This window comes from Myripristis murdjan, chromosome 16, assembly GCF_902150065.1.
Source record: "Myripristis murdjan chromosome 16, fMyrMur1.1, whole genome shotgun sequence".
NCBI classification, from domain to species: Eukaryota; Metazoa; Chordata; class Actinopteri; order Holocentriformes; family Holocentridae; genus Myripristis; species Myripristis murdjan.
In genome coordinates this window covers 22445001-22462500 of record NC_043995.1, presented here as the reverse complement: position 1 = coordinate 22462500, position 17500 = coordinate 22445001, and the positions used below count along the sequence as shown (strand labels likewise).

At 43.0% G+C, this 17500-nt stretch overlaps 1 protein-coding gene across 1 annotated transcript in view; it reads right to left on the bottom strand.

Annotated features, from left to right (window-relative positions):
• erfl1 (Ets2 repressor factor like 1) overlaps nt 1-15572 on the bottom strand; it is a 34993-nt gene extending 19421 nt beyond the window's left edge. The window contains exon 1 of the mRNA XM_030072764.1: nt 15497-15572. The gene's annotated coding sequence lies outside the window, so the exon portion shown is untranslated. The remainder of the gene's footprint in view (nt 1-15496) is intronic.
• Between the last annotated feature and the right edge of the window lie 1928 nt (nt 15573-17500).

Genomic DNA, 17500 nt, shown 5'->3' with positions numbered 1-17500 from the left:
ACTTTCAGAGTCCTTCTCGACTTCTGGCAAAGCAGGCGAGGTTAGATGCAGGCCATCACATTTAAAGTGCTTTTCCACTATGAGGTTTGTTTGTTTTCCTAAAAGACGGGGAAACACTCCTCTACAATTCTGTAGAAATCCCTCGCGTCGGTCGTTAAAAAATGATATTCTTTTCATTTTCCCTTTCCTTGCTTTTTTACTGCTTTTAGAAGGAAGAATAGCTGCGAGCAGTGAAGTCGGTTGTCAGAAATACTGGTGTGTGCGTGTGTGTGTGTGTGTGTGTGTAGTGCAGTGTAGTGTTTCCTCTTCCTCTCTCTTTCTTCTCTCTCTCTCTCTCTCTCTCTCTCTCTCTCTCTCTGTCCGGGGAATTGTTCTCAACGTCCACAAACACATTGCAAATACCCGCCGGCCCAGCAGCATCGATTTCTAATTAGACGGCAGGATAATCGTTGGAGAGAGATGAAAAAAGAGAGAGAGTGATAGTGAGACGAGGTAAATAAATATATAAACGAATTAGACCCCAGATTAATTGAATGAATATGAGCATTAAAAAGAAACAAAGGTGATCTTGGCGAATAAACCTCGCGTGGACTGCAAGGGAAATGAGGCTTAGTGGAGCACATGCGCTGACAGAAACGCAGAAATGATAAAGGCTGCATACAGGTTGCCTATTTTCCAAACTCGCCTGTAATTCTGAAATTATTTGTTTTCTCAAAACCTGTTTTTTTTTTTTTTTTTTTTTTTTTTTTTTTTGCAATTATTTGATGTGTTAGCTGCCTATTCGTGCACCTGCAGTGATAAATTGATTTTGAAATCTTCAACTCTTCCTCTCACTGGATTTTTCATGACATCATAAAAGCAATTAAATGGCGATTTAATGCAGAGATGGAAAAATACAGAGTATAGTCATGCATAATGATTTTGTTCATGCGTGTGCCTATAGGCCTGTATTAATCCAAACTGCCCATTCAAGGTTTATTTAGGTTTATAACAGGAGTGGTTAACTGTTGCGTGGATGCCGCCTTTCTGTCAGTGCAAACAGCTGTCTGTCACCGTCCAGACTGAAAACTGTGACAGTGAGTCAAACTATATTCAACTATAAAGCCACAGCTGGATTATCCAACTTCTCTCTTCTTCAGTCAAATTTCCACCCCTCTCCCCCCGCGTCCTCCCCCTCCCGCCTCCCTGTCTCCTGACAGAGTGTGACAGGGGGTTAGTCGGGGAGCTCAGGTAGCTCGTTTACTTTAATTAACGTTTCATCATCCTCGGAGCGGGACCGCATACCGCACTCTTTCATGCTGCTCCGTCTCTCATCCCTGTTCCCCATCCATTCATCATCTCCACCCTCTCTCTGTCTCTCTCTCTCTCTCTCTCTCTCCTCCCCACCTTCAGGCTCACCTCTCATCTTTTCTTCAACAACTCGCCCTCCCCTCCCTCCTCCTCCTCTATGTCTTCTGTCCAGTCGAGCATATAGGCTATACTGTAATAATTCAAACACCCTCCCTCCCTCCTTCCTTCCTTCCTTTCTTCCTTCCCGTCCTCTTGTTCCATCCTCTTTCTTTCCCCGTCTTTTTCTACTTCGTCAAACTTTTTGCTTCCCTCTCATCTCCTCTGCCAACCCTTTTTTGTCCCAATGATGGTGATTAACTGCAGAATTACAGAAAGGGTCAAAGCACTACCCCTGATTATTAACTCATAAACGCCCAAAAATGACTTTTCATAACCGTGGTGCGGGGATGTAGCAGTCAGCTCCACTGACAAAACAACACGGTCCCACTATACAACTTTTAATCATGTTTTGGGAGGACGGTGTAAAAAGATCACACAAAAAGTTCCTGTAAAAAAATAGGCATGCCATGACACCAGAGACGATGAGAGAAGAGGAGGAGGAGAAGGAGGAAGAGAGAGATGGAGACAGAGAGAGATCTTCAGGCTTTAAAAAGTGAATTATTGAGCTATTGATCAATATCGGTCGCCATCTGATCAGTCATAGGCGTCCCTTCGGCGATCATCATTAGGCAGACAACCACAAATATAAATAAAATCAATAATACATGAATAAAAAGTTAATGGGCTGGTTGTAAGCGCACTATAGATATTGTCCTTGCTTATTTTCCCGAAAAAAACGACTTTAAACGTGTTTTGATAGTTGCTGGAACAAGAATTTCAGCCATAAACATTGCAGTCAGCCTAGAAAGGTGCAAAACTGTGTTAGTAGGCTAAGCTGAAGACTGACTCACCACCAATATTTCGTTTGCTCTTGTGGTGGGATTTGGGGAAGGTATAGATCCAACAGGGATGCGAAGATGGTTTTCTGATGGGGAAACATTGGCTAAACTTAAGCAAATATGGAGTGTTAGGGGTATTTTTTTTTTCAGTTTCAGCATTAGTTTGGCACAAAATAAAGTAGGGCTAGTTGCTAAACTGAGGCTGAATTATTTAAAAAAAAAAAAAAATCTAAATCGGTACGTCGTCCTCCTCTCACTCTAAACTGAACTCAGCATAAAAAATGGCAGAAAAGTTTGTTTTATCAGAGTCAAATGAGGACGAACCAAGTCTGGCCTCTTATCATTCACAGCAGAGGTGAGGTGCTGTGAACTCTCCCTCATGTCCGAGACGGTGGCAGGTTGGCAACCGCTTTTTGTGAAGGACAAAGTATCTTAAAATGTTAGTGTAAATAATTAGGTTAGTACGTCATGACGTCACACTTTTTGACTAATTGGTTTGAATGCAGAGATCAACTCCTCTACCATATGCAGTTTGTCCAAGTGATATCCTCTCTCTCTCTCTCTCTCTCTCTCTCTCTCTCTCTCTCTCTCTCCCATACCGGAAAAATCCCAGCTGAACATCCTAGTAGGTTTTCTCCTCCTCTCCTCCCCTCAGCTTACACACTCACTTGGGCCCTAATTGGCCATCATTAATTTGAACTTTTCAATACAAGATTTTTTTTTAGTATGGCTTTAAAAAAAAAGACATAAAATGATCTTTTTTCCCCTCATTTTAGAGGTGGTATAAGTTTCACTTAATTCCGCTGCAACTGTCCACGTTGTCTCTTTCATTTTAAGCAGCCTAGTAGATTGACTGCACGTCAGGTCGAACCTTTAATTGAATATTTGGGCTTATGGAAAACTTCAAATGCTTGCAACAAGTCCTTGGAACTATTTAGAGTAAACAGGTTTACAATACCACATTGGATTTTACTGTATCTACTGCATTGTTATGAATGGATAAAAGTACATGATGATGATGTTATCATAATGTCATCAGTAACACCTGTGTTTACCCTGCTATTTCATGTCAAAATGGCTGCCGTGAAAAACGTCTAGAGCCAAGTGGACTGGAGTCAGCACAGAGACTGAGTTTGATGTAATGGTGGAAATGGCAGGTGTGATGGCAAACAAAATAAATACCTATAGATATATATATCCAAGAAGCAAAGACAATGCAGTGAGACTCATATTGTTCAGTGTGGTCTGAGTGTGGGACTCATACAAGGCTTGGGCCTCAGCATGAAGCATTCTGATAGTTTAAACTGTTTAAAACACTTACAGTGGTAACTGGATTTGTAGCCTTGTGGGGTTAAGAACTTGATGAAATCCACCATGCCCACAGGGACGACAGGGGTGAGCGCTCACATACAAATTGCCATTGATAAAGAGAGAAGGGAGAGCTCCCACCACCACAAACCTTAAACCCCATCCCTCTCACCCAGTTCAGACAAAAGACTCTCCTACCCAGAGTGCAGCGCTGCTGGCTCCATCTGGGAACCCAGGGGAACGAGGCAATGCTCATTTGTGGGAATTGCAGTTTTGGCGGGCGGGTCACATTGAACTCAGGCTAGATCGTTCAGCACTGTGAACATGTAAAGGAAGCTTAAAATAAAACTGGATATGAGCTGCACACAAAAATAACAGAGGTGAAATTAGCCGACTACTCTGGAGGACAATGGAAAGTTTATCCAACACTTTATCACATATGTCACTTATGGATGTCTGTGATGGTCTGATGTGCTACAATAACAGTTACACACTAAAGGTAGGCAGCAAAACCTATGTGTGTGTGAGTGTGTATGTATGTGTGTGTGTGTGTGTGTGTGTAATATCGGTAATATTTAAAAAAAAAAAAAAAAAAATCTATTTTAAGCAAGACCCACTTCCCCAAAATAACTATTCATAACGTCATCTTGCACTACTGACTTACAATGACCCAAATTCATTTTCGCCCACTGATAAAAGCTTTGAACAAAGTATGCCTTGCTCAATAGTTATCATGCTCACAAGCTAATTAATATTAATATTATTTTCACGTGATTTTATGATTGTACGATGTAATTCCCATTTAATAAATTGGAGTGGATATTAAACCTCGGAGTCGTCTGATCTATCATGTGATAAACCATGCAGAGGAGTATTTCAAGCCACTTTTCCGTCAGTCATGTAAAATATTGTGATGTATCATGACACAAACTGTATTGCGATACATATAGTTTCACAATAAAAATGGTAAAACAGTATATAAATGAATTGTGAGATGCAACACTAATAGGAAAACACATAATAAGTGGGAAACCATAAGGTAAACTTTAATTGCTTCTTAGAAATCATTTTGCAAATCAGTTTATAAATTTAGCAATTCATTCATTAGCGAAAGACAGAATTATGAAAAGGAATTAATAATTTACTCACTAAATATGGTAAATAGTTTTACAATATATTTTATTCATTGCATAATTTAATCATTAATTCAATTAATAATTTCATTTTTGTATGTATTTTAATAAATGAAAAAAGTAACTGAAGCAGTGTTTAATTATTAGAGTGGAAGAGAAAAACCTACACAGCATTCCAGTGTCTCGCCGATCATCATGAAAACCCACGTTTGAGAGGAAAAACACCAAATTATTTTTGAAATGGAGACAACTTTTTACGTCCATTTACGCGGTTAGTTTTGTATTGGTTTTGTGGGTCTCAAAGTCGCAAAACTTCACTGGTACATAAATGAACATCTGAATATTAGATCATAAACAAAATATATGTACACTAGAGCACATGCATATAAAAACAGACCGACAAGTTGGGGTTAACAGCTTTTTTATGCAACAATGACTTATGAAACCTATGAAATGATGCATGTTGAAAGCCACTGTGGTGTTTTGTTTTGTTTTTTGACTACAGTCTATATTTTTTGTTGCTCTTTGGCATTTCTACTGTCTCCTGTTTCATTGTCTTCTTCTGTTTCTACTGTTTCTACTGTCTCTCTGGTCACTGTCTCTGAGTGACTTTCCAGACCTTTTGCAGCTCTTTGTTTCTAGTGAAACCACAACAGAAGCTCATGTCCACAGGCACACACACACACACACACACACACACACACAAAGCTGCCTGAACACGCGCACACACAAACACACAAAAATTCAATCTCCCCGTCTCTCTCTGTTTCCCTCTCCCACTCTCTCTGTTATACACATACACACACATATAAACATACACACATACACACAACGCCCGCCTGACCCGGCCCCCGTCAGCCCTCTCGCCTGTGTGTGCGTGTCAAATCGAATCTCCACCTCAGTGCGTAGTACACCTGCTGTGCCGGCGTATAATGTGCTGCATACAGTGAGTGCACGATGACGGATTACTGAATTAGACCAATAATGACAAGTGACACTTCTGTTACCGCTCCCTGAGCCACCGCGGAGAGCAGGGGAGAGGTGTAAATAAAGAACAGACACTGAGAGAGAGAGAGGGAGGGAGGGAGGGAGAGAGAGGGAGAAGGGGTGGAAGGGGAAAATAGAATGAAACGAAGACAGAGGAAGTCATGGAGATGGATGAGGAATTTTCGGCTTGTTCTGTGAAAATAAATAACTTCTGTTTCATTCAAGTAGAACTCCTTTATCCTGAATCTCTTTTCCTCTCATGTTTCCCCGCTGACACCCAGTTGTCATGGGTGGCTGAAGAATAGAGTCCCATCACAATCTCGGTTCGGGGTCAAGTATTTTTTTTACTGCTGTTCTAATATTTATGTTTATGAAGTGAGCATGCTTACAGTCTTTATTATTCAATAAATACATGCCTACTGTTACTTGAACAGTATGAATGATTGAGGTCCTACCTGGACTAAGCTGGAGATCATTGTTTGAAAGTTGCACCTGGTCAAGGCCCAAGTTAAAATAATCAGAAAAAAATAAAGGGCAGCAGGGCACCACCCTTACATGTTTGGCATGAAATAACTCTTTTGAGTAGTTTTGATGTTTTTCTTAATGAATATACATGAAATGTAGAGCAGTGTAATTTGTTAGCCAGTGCTGTGCTGGGGCAGTGTATCTGCAGGATGTCTGCCCCCCCATAGACCCAGGTCTCCTCAGGCTTGTGCTCAGGATACTAAACCATGCCAAATGAGGAAGAGGAGGTGCAATACTCCCTGGGACCACATGAATAAATCAACCCACCACCCGGTGCTTCTGTGCCAGGGCATAGACTGGAGGAGCAGACACACACTTGTACACTCGACGTATACAAACACACACATTCACAGACACAGACACGTGCACACATGCAAACACACATATTCATCAGCGCACATGCATGTTTGCTAACACCAAAGCCAAGAGAAATTCACAAACTACATCTGGCAGAGATAGATGCTCACCACCAGTGGTTGTCTACCTGTTTCTGCAGGCAGAGACAGAGTTTATGACAAGAACATCAATGGGGATGTTTGTGTTGATGCTCCTTATCAATGATAATCATTTTAACGGCATGGCTCATCCTCCGCCCTGTATTCTCTCATAATGGAGAATCATTGGGGGATGTAAGCCTGCTAAGCACGCTGTGCTCAAGTCAATGTGCCACAGTATAGTCTTTGGCTCATAAGCCAGTCCTCAAAGGCCTGTATGCTGAAAGCGTGTACCTCCTGAATGTGTGCGCCCACTTCACAGACAAAACAGGAACAGAGATGAACGATGCTCCTGCGAGGAGAGAGGAGGTGAGCGCTCAGCTGGGACACACACAGAGATAGAGACAGAGAGAGAGAGAGAAAGAGCAATTGAGGCAGAGCTGGAATAAGAGAGCAAGGGAGCGAGGGAGCAATAGGGGGAGCACAGAGGAAGGAAGACAGAAAGAAATATTGACAAAGCCTAGATATACACATAAGTCACCCGGTGCGACCTGCCTGCTCCCTGTATTTTATAGAGCCGCTCTGCGCTGGCGGAACAGCATGACAGGCCAGTTCCTTCAACGGAAAATATGGTCCCTCTCTACCCTCCCGCCTCTCCCTCCGCTATCACTCCTGTTTTCTGTCTATCCCGCCCGATATCATTCTGTCACCTCCGCGCTGGCTCTTTTTTCCATCATCCCCCTATTTCTCTCTCTCTGTTCTGGCACTTTATTGGCGCTCTATGTTTCACCCGTCATGTTTCACTTCTCCCTTTCTATCCATCTTCATGTCGCCTCTCTTAATCCCTCTCATTTGCTCTACTCGGTCCTCACGCCTCTATTTCTCTCCCTGCTCTCCCGGTGCTGTTTCCACTTCCACTGTCCCATTTCCACCTGCTTCTCTCCGTTTCCCTCGTTCTTCCTGATTCATTTCCTCTCCCCTATCCGTTCCATTCATCCCTCTCCCCTCCATCTGTGTTAGCCGCGTTGCCATCCCTCTCCACCTCCGGCTTGGCTCTCTCCATCTTCCTTCCTCTCTAACTATATTTCCTTTGACCCCCCCCACGCTTCCCTATCTTCCGTTTTTTCAGTTCATCTGCCACTCAATCTCTGCACAAACTCTGTCCATTCACCTCATTAAAAAGAAAGCCTTTTCACTTTTGCCCTTTACTCCGTCTCACTGACCCTCCTTTCTGCAGCATCTTTTGTCAGCCCCTGTAGATCTCTATTGTCTCAGCCCCCCTCCCAGTGAAATGTCGTCTAAACCTAAGCATATGCATTTCTCACATTTTCATACTATTTTGCTGTTTACGCTTTTCTCTTCCCCGCAGGTTCTTGCTCCCTCTTTTGCTCTTCCTTTCTTTCTCTTTCTCTCTCTCTCTCTGCATTCCAGCCGGGCCTCCCTCTCTCATCCGCAGCCTGAGCACAGAGCCCCATGTGTCGGAATCAATTAGGGCTGAGAGCCGTCGCGGCCGCTCTTTCACGGAGGTAAATATTAAACTGCACCGAGCACCAGGGAGGAAGAGAGGGAGAGAGAGGAGGAGAGAGAGGAGGGGAGAGAAGGAGCCCTCCGTCCCTAATCCACCGCATCGATCAGGCGGGGATGAGGGTAATATATTATTTTGACAAGATACGATCCTCCGACGCGCACCGCTATCCCCGGCGATCGATTTCTTTTTTCTCTGCTTTTTTCTTTCCTTTTCTCCCCCTCAGCGAGTGGGACAGAGTTTGTGTGTTATTGTGTGTGTGTGTGTGTGTGTGTGTGTGAAAGAGAGAGAGAGAGAGAGAGAGAGATGGAGTGCATGTGCCTGCGTACATTTGTGTGTTGTTGGGAGTCTCGGCGTGTGCATGTGCGCTGGAGTGTGGATGGGTGACAATAGGAACAGCATTAGGAAATGTGGGGAAGAGAAGAGAGGATGGTGCTGCTAGTAGGTCTGTGCTTTTACAAACAAGCTCCTGTCTAAACAGCTAAATCACACGCTCGCCTAAAGATGGATCGTCCAGCGTGGATCGCATGAGTCGCATTTCATGTTTATTTTTGGAGGTATGCAGCGTGGACCAGGCGAGGCAGGGTTGCTGGGGTTACAGTTAGCCAACTGGGCAGACCTGACCTATTGTAAAGTTAAGTGTCCTCCCCTGCGCGGTCCCCTCTGTTCCTGTGCCTCCCTCCCCTCTATATCGCTTTGTAAACTGTGTCTAAATGCTAAATTCCCGGATCAATTTTTTTCATTCAACCTCTCCCCCATCCCCGCGCTCCTTCTGCCCCCTGCCTCTTTGCTCCTAAAACGGCTTGAAGTCTTGCTGTCCTCATGTGATGGAGGGTGTCCTGCCAGCACTGTGTGTGTGTGTGTGTGTGTGTGTGTGTGTGTGTGTGTGTGTGTGACTGCGAACACACACCCACATGCTAGGCGTATACTAAAATGTGTAACACAGTACATGTTTCAGTCATCAGCGTTATGCAGTTCCTACTAGAGCTGGGGGACAACTCCATATTATGCCAGTATCATGATATGAGACTATTATTTTTATGTATATTTAATGGGACTCTGGGTATTGTGGCATTAGTGTTATCTTTTTCTGGTTTTAAAGGCCAGATTACAGTATTGGGATGCAATTTTCTGAACTTATTTTAACTGTTTTATTATTTGCCTCTTCCTATTTGGTCATCATAATCCCATTACTTACGACTGTTTACTGTAGCAAAAATCTTTTGGGTGTAAATATCTTATGAAAGCACAAATCATCACCCTTTTTAAACTGTCGCATTATAATATATATATTATTATTATCGAGGCATTCAGTTAAAGATACTGTGATATTTGACTTTGTCCATATCGCTGAGCCCTATTTGCCACACCTGGTGCATCAGTGTGTGCACAATTAAGGGTTAACAGTTTCTCCACACGTGCACGTGTGCCTGCATGAGTGTGTGTGTCCACACACTGTGTGAGCAGTGTGTGTGTGGCTGGCTTTGGTGAGGCTGACACACACACTCAGTACACATACACATGGATACACCGACATCCACCAGGTCCCACCTCCATATTGAAAGACTTCCATCCAGACAAGTACAACAACACACACACACACACACACACACACACACACTGCTGTATCGGCTATCCACCAGCCCGCTGCACTCTCTAACTCCTTGTCTCCCACTTTCTCTGTTTCTGCCTGGGTCGACTTAGTTTTCCTCTTTCTTTCTGTCCGCTCTCGCTTTTATTGTGCCATTTTCTGCCACTTTGGTCCGAGAAAGGGAGGCCGTAATGCAATCTCTCCCTCTCTCCATCCCCTGCTGTGAGGGAGAGTAGCTTGGCCTGTGTGCTGGGCCGGGGAGAAGGGGGAGAGACGGGGTCAAGGTGAGCTCTAATACACTATTGATCCGCCCCAATTGAAAACCTGATGGAAATTTTACCCCCCACCCCACCCGCCCCCTTCCCCCAGCACCCCTCTCTCTTTCTCTTTCTCTCTCTCTGTTTTTCTCCCCCTCCTTTCGACACCCGCCCCCCCCTTCCTATCTCCCACTCCTCTCTTCCCTTATGTCTTTTTTCCTTTCCTGTGTGTATCCTCCCTGGTGTCTGCATCTTCCTCTTTTTCAGTGTCTATCCCCGTTCGCTCCAATCTGTTTTCTCTCCCAGCTGAATGTCTCTTTCAACCGCTGACCACTTTCTCTCTCGCTCTTGCTATCTATCTCTCTCCTTCTCCGTGCTGGGCTACACTCTGCCTCCATGTCTTTTAAACCATGCCTCTAATCATTTCCTCCCTTCTATGTTCCTTCTTTTGGTCTCACCATCTCCCTTTTTCAAGCCCTTTCCTCTCCTTTTTCATTTAAATCCCTTGCTACACCCCCCCCCCCCCCCCCCCCCGCCCCCCCCCAACCCTGCTTCTCTTTCTCTCCGTCTTTCCCTCATCCCCCTCTCCGAGTGTGCATCAGATGGTCCATTTCTCTCTAACCCACTGCATATTGATCCCTATGGCAGTAGCATGCAGGGTGAGGGCTGTGAGGACCACTGCTACAGTGTATTAAACGCCACAAACGCTTTGGACGCAGGGCTGGAGACACGCCTCCCCGGCAGGGCCCTGTCAATAGCTGCTCCCTCCTGTCAACAGCAGCCAAATGGCCTCTCAATCTGGGACTTGTGATGGACTACAGATTGGTACACAGAAACTGCAATGGATGAGCAGCACAAACATTGAAAGAATCTTGAAGGGAGAAAGGCTGGGATAAAGAAAAAAATAAGAAGATGTGTGTAAGCTAATTTTCATCATAATAGTAGCCATTGGTTGAGTTTTTTTTTTTTTTAAATGCATTCACCATTGATGTAAATCAATGAAATCATCTAAAGCCATTTCCATTCAGATGCCTGCAATGTTGCACAACAAAACCTATGACCTCAGCTTTCAATTTGCTCCATTCTTTGCCTTAACTGGCTACATAATGACACACTGTTGTCCTGCAGTTATGTGGAAGAGCAATTATGGACACAGTTGAGTGTACTATACACTGTTCGAGTGTATCAAACAAAAAAGACACAAACACTGGAAAGGTCTGAACAATAGAGATGGCAGCAGCAGAAGTAGACCTTTTACAGCTACCCATTACTTTCCCACTTAACAAGACAGACCACAACCTCTCCGTCTCTCTGACTCTATGCAGAGTTGGCTGCTATCACAGCTCTGCTGAGTGGGAGATAAATGGAGTGAGTGTGCGTATGTGTGCATTTGATTTATGTACTGTTGTGTACGTGTCAGACAGCTGAGCTATCAGGACCACCATCTCCCAATAGACATAGAAATGCTACAGCACGGGAGGGACCCCTCTGTCGACCCCGGGACCTCTGATACACATCTGGAACAACAGAGCAGAGCATGCAGAGACTGGAGGGGTGTGTTACCTTCATCGCTCCTCTGCTGCTTTTCTTCTTATTCGCTGGAGACTGTTTCCTTCTCTGTCTCTCTCTCTTTTTGTCCTCTCTGCCCTTCACTGTCTTGTGTTGACGAGAGGGAAATGGCCACTTTACTTTCACCTTTGTGCCCAAATTCAACTTTCAACTTAAGCCTGCTCTCGGTGGTATAATCTCACAGGTAGCAAAGCAGACAGCAGGGCCAGATGTTTTCATTTACACCAAGCCCCTGTCACTGTTGTCTCAATCAGGAGCACCTCGTATATTTATGCCTCTGTTGGTCCTTCTTTCAAATAACTTATCGCCTTCCTCTCTAGTTAAGTTAAAAAGTAAAAGGTAAAACCACCTTTTAACTTGTATGGAGTTTCCCCGCTTTAAAGATACACTATGCAAAATTGCCGAGGCTTGATTTAAGTCAATACGTTTAGACTCAACTGATTAAAAACATGGAAAATGCATTTAATTTTGATGGCTGAGTCTATGTGGACTGTTAAATTGCATGCTTATTGTGAGATAACTCTATAAGATCTGAACTTAAATCAATCATCATCAGTTTTGCATAATGTACCTTTAAGATACTGTATAAATATAGCGTTGTGTAAAATGCACACATCTCCAGTCAAAATAAAAACTTGTTGAAATGTGTTTTTGTTTGTTTATATGTTGGTGGTTGTTGTCTTGTCTTAACCCCCAGAGTTACTTTTTTTTTTTTTTTTTTTTTTACCACAGCATCACCGCTCTTCACTTCTAATCTCTTTCTCTCTCTCACTTCCACTGTCTTTTTCTTTCTCTCTGTCCCTCCCTTCACTCTCTCCACCTATTTCTTCCTCTCTAGGAAGGAATCAGTCTCACCTTAATTGCTCTTAAATCGGATTAATGACTGACCGGGGACAAGTTGACTTAATCTCTCTTCTAGTAAATCTCTCCCTCGCCCATCTTCTCGTACATCACTCTTTTTTTTAATACATTTCATCCTTCCTTACCCTGCCTCCTTCGCTCTCTTTGCCTGTCTCCCTCTCTTTTGCCATCTCCATCCCTTTCGTCCCTCCTCTTCTTTCCTCCTCTCCCTTTCTCTTCATCTCTCACCCCTTCTCCTTCGCTCTGTCACACTTACTCCTTCCATTTCCATCTCCCTCCTGCTTTCTGCCCCTCTCTATTGTTCCCCCCTCTCTCCCTCCGAGTCACTCACTCTTTCAACTTTTTAGACACTCTGTCATGCTTCAGCTCTTCTCTCCATCCAGCGCCCTTCATCATTTCTCTCCTAATTCTTTTCACACCATTTCGATCACTTTCTATCAACTCTTTAGCCTCATCGTCCCAAGATTTTGCCATAACCTCTCTCTCTGTTTCCCTCTAGTTCTGAATGTTTTCCCCCTCTCCCCACTTTCTCTCAGTGTGTGTGTGTGTGTGTGTGTGTCTCTCTGTCTCTCTCTACAAGCTTGGCCAGTTGCACAGTGTTGTGTATGTGTTAGCGTACGTCAATGTGGTGCTGTCATTGCCTCCTAAGTGCTTTGGCAATACTAGGGATCCGCTGTCATGCCAGTGCAACTAATCTCAATCGAATTACATTGAGCTTGTATTGAGATGGAGGGAAAGGACATGAGCGTCTGTCTGTGTGATTGCTCAAGCAGCTTTCTAACACCCATGCTCACTCAGTCACACAAACATGCACACACACACACACACACATGTACGCACACATGCACAAACTGCATAAATCAGTTTAGGTGACAGTGATGTCATTTTGATCATTAGGCTTGATGGGATTAATGCCAATGAAACCACAACAAGGAAAGAAAGGTAGATTACAGTTCAATACAAAACTATTAGTGCCATGCTATATTGGGTCAATCCTTGTCAAGGGTATAAGGGCAGAGAAACTGTGCCCCCTTCCAAACCCCTGCAGCTCCAAAACTGGAAAAAAAAGAGGCTAGCCTTGTGGACAAAAGCTCATTTTCCTCTTGGTTGCACACTGCTGCAGGCTGGCTAACATGCCACGGGAGAATTCAACCACTCATATACCTTTGTTTTCCTCAGGTTTTTCTCAACTTTACACACTGCAGCAGAGCCATAGCTGTGAGTTGACCAATATTTCTATGTGAGCCCAAAAGGCATGTACACAGCCTGTCCAGCCTGAGGCACGCATTGCAAGGCCAAACACCACGAGGATGCTGGATGATACGAGTGCCACAAACGCCCCAATTTTCTGATTGTGATGGAGAAAGGAGAATCTGTCATTTCCAAATGCGGGCGCAATTGTTCACCCTCCAATTCACTTCTGCTTTGAGCCACTTCCACGTCTCTCTCTTCCTCCCATTTCTCTTGCACTCTCTCCTAACCTCCTCCACTCTCTCTCTCTCTCTCTCTCCCTCTCTCTCCCAGCCTCTCTGCATGCCCATCTGCTTCACAGTACTCCCGTGTCTGTCCTCGCTCGCTCGCTCGCTCAGTCTCTCTCTCACAGTGCAGTCAGGATTAAGCATTTATCTCGGTGGTCCTTTTTTCGGCCCTAAACGCCCGTGAGGATGATAAGAGTCGCTGGGATTTGTCAAATTGTGCACCATCGATTAACTGACCTTTCACGCCTGCAAGTCTTTCAGCCACTCCACTAACTGCCGACAGGCTAGATAGAGAGATAGATGGATACATCTGGCTGTTATTATTGTGTACAAGTTTGTAGTTACCAGGTGTGGCGGCGAGAGACGACAGGGGTATGAGGGCCAGAGGAGAGAGGGAGAGATGAAGCAGAGGGAGGGGGCAGGAGGGGAGAGAGTTGGAGATGGGGAGAGATACAGAGGAGTCCTTCAATTGCCCTTATAGGCTCAGAGAGTAACAGGTTGAAGTGTATCTACTACTGAACAGTAATTAATCTTGAATAATGAATAATGAAACACAAATTTTAAGGTGAACCAAGAGGCTAATTTCACACAGGAAGAATTAGCAGAGGAGTGAAGGAGCTGGAGGAGGCAGTCGAACACCGGCTGGCTGGAGTACAGTCATGCATGTGGTTGGAAATGGCCAAGAGCTATTGCATGGCTCTTTTGGACACCTTTGATTATTCACCGGCATGCTTTTGCTGCTTCACCACCGACAACTCATTTTCAAGAGCATGTAAGCGCTGTGTTAAACAAAAGCCCGAGTCCACAGCTGATCAAAGAATATAACTTAAAAAAAAAATTAAAAAAAAAAAAAAAATACACACTGGCAGACTGTGAAATTGAAGCTGTAGCTACAGTGTGTTGCATTCAAAATATTTTCATTTATCATTCTCACATTAAAAATATCAATCTACAGTGCAGTGATTCCTGCAATCATTTTGCTATAATGTCTTCTCTTCACTTACATATCTCAGATGTGCACTATCTCTTCATGTCAGAAGTGCATTATTGTGCATTTGTAAATGCAGGCTATATACAGCAGCTGTACGCTGATCATAGCAAATGCATGTACATTCAGACGCTTTTTATAGTTGTGACATACCTTCTTGTACAGACATACTTCTTTCCATTATTCCATTTTTATTCCAATTTATTATCTCTATTTATTCTATGTATTATCTTGTGTGGTGTATAAGTACAAGAAGCTACAATATTTGTCAATTAAATTTGAGAATGCATAAAAATGACTATTCTAATAACACTGTTTCACTGTCTCCTCTGTTATTTCCCCCTGTACAATTTTGTAAATCAACAAAATCAACCGCATTTTTCCCATGGGACAAAATCTTGACCTCATGTGACTCGGGGGTCTTAGGCATGAAAAAAGTTTTGGGAAGCCCTGCTGCAGACTAACAGACACACGTGCTATCAAATGAACAAAAAATATATATAATTTGTTCAGTGAACGAGTATGGTAATGAAAGCGAAACGAGAAAATATTGGCAAAAGGAGGACGAGGAGGAGGAGGAGGAAGAAGAAGAGGGGGAGGAGGGTGACCCACCTGGACCTCCGCGTCGCTCCGCCTCAGAGAAGCACCTGAGGCCGAAGCCCGATCACTTCTTCTCGGACTGGACCGGATTCTCTTTGCGCTGCGCTGTTCCGGACCGGAAGGGGAACCGGGGTGAGGGGGAGTGCCGCTGTCGCACTGCACGCAGGTCTCACTGACGGACGCACACACAAAAAACAGAAAAAAAAAACTTCTCATTATAGCCTGTCAGTCACACCACACACCATCAGGGATTCTCTCATAAATCCGATGTCGAAGAGAGAGCAGGTAAGCTATATTAAAAAAAAATCCCCCACACATGCGCACGAAATAAATTGAAATAATAAACTACAGGACAGGTGATGCTCTCCTCCAGCTGAGTGACGCCGTTTCTGGGGCTTGGGTTGTGTTTTTCCCCGTAGGACCACCACTGCCCGACAGACCACAGATCAATCACCTTATTTACTCTTTACTGCTATACAGCAAACTCAGAAGGCGAGAGTGAGACCGGCCAGCACAAAAAGTCACCGAAATATTCCACTAATATTCCCATAAGGACTCCCAGCGTCTCAGTGGCACTCATGGGTGATCTTAAAGTAGGCCTACTTAGAGGTATTTTGTCTCTTTGGTGTATCTGCAATCTGCCTTTGTCTATGACATTCACACCGTATTCCAATGATATTGCTATTATACATTTGCGAGATTTATATAAGATCCCTCTAAAACTGTATTAGGCCTACAGGGATTATAGTTCTTCTTTTTCGTATTGGTAGCATCCGAGTTTCCAGGCACATAGAGCAGCATCGGAGGCCCTCAATGCAGCTCAGTGTGAGGCTCCTGTCTTGTTATCGATATATGAGAGCTTGCTGGAAAGGATATTGACCGCACTAACTAGCCGCACTTTGATCATACGAAATTGCTTTCCAGATGACAACACATTAAGGATGAGAGCATTTTTAAAAAATCAAACCCGCCTTTCGCACCTCTCAGAAGTTTCTTTTCCGAATGAGATGGAAATGAGGGAAGGTGTGAGCCCTATAGTTCGACTTTTTTTTTTTTTTTTTTTTTTTTTTTTGATGAATAAAAGAAAGGTAAAAGTCTGGTTTTTAAAAAAAAAAGAGGAGGGAAAAGGCCAAGGAGATTGCATCCCTACCAAAATATTAATCTCTCATCGAGAAATCATGATCATCATCCGGAAAACAAGTTTAACATGAGTTGGAGCTTAACAAGAATTAAGGCTTATATACAAAACAACCATGAATACATATCTAACGTCTAAATAAATACAAATATAAATGAATAAATAAAATGGTAAATGATAATTAAAAAGAAGGAAATTTTATAGAAGGAAGCGCATTTAAAATGGACCGAGAACGCAATTTATACTTTTTTTTTTTTTTTTTTTTTTTTTAAATCCATGTGATTAAGAGAACATGAGGGACGGATGATAAAATTACAACTGATCAAAATGAAAGAAAATGCGTTCATATTTTTGGTTAGAAATTAAAAGAGATAAATCTATTAATATAAACGAATTAACAATTAAAACAGTTTCATAACGTCTTCGCAGTTTAGACATAAACTGCAGCAAATTCATATGAACATGATTTGAGAAGAGTCCGTGACGAGAAAGCTGCTTTTTCGTTCGCTCAGAAATAATAATAATAATAATAATAATAATAATAATAATAATAATAATAACAATAATGATGATAATAATAATAATAATTCGAAATTAAAATAACCATTTAACAATAACTTTTACAATGCCAAGGGATGATCTGTGAAAACAAGGCAACACAGCCTGAATTATCTACTGTTATTACCATTATTACTATTACTAGGCCTACTATATTATTCTTATTGTTAATCCGAAATTATTATTATTATTATCATTAGTATTATTATAAAATTAGAATCATTATTATCAGGCCTGTATAAACTGCTGCAGACACCTGGATCATAGACTCGAGTTATGTTTATAATTATTGTCAGAAGTTCCTTCATAATCTCACACAC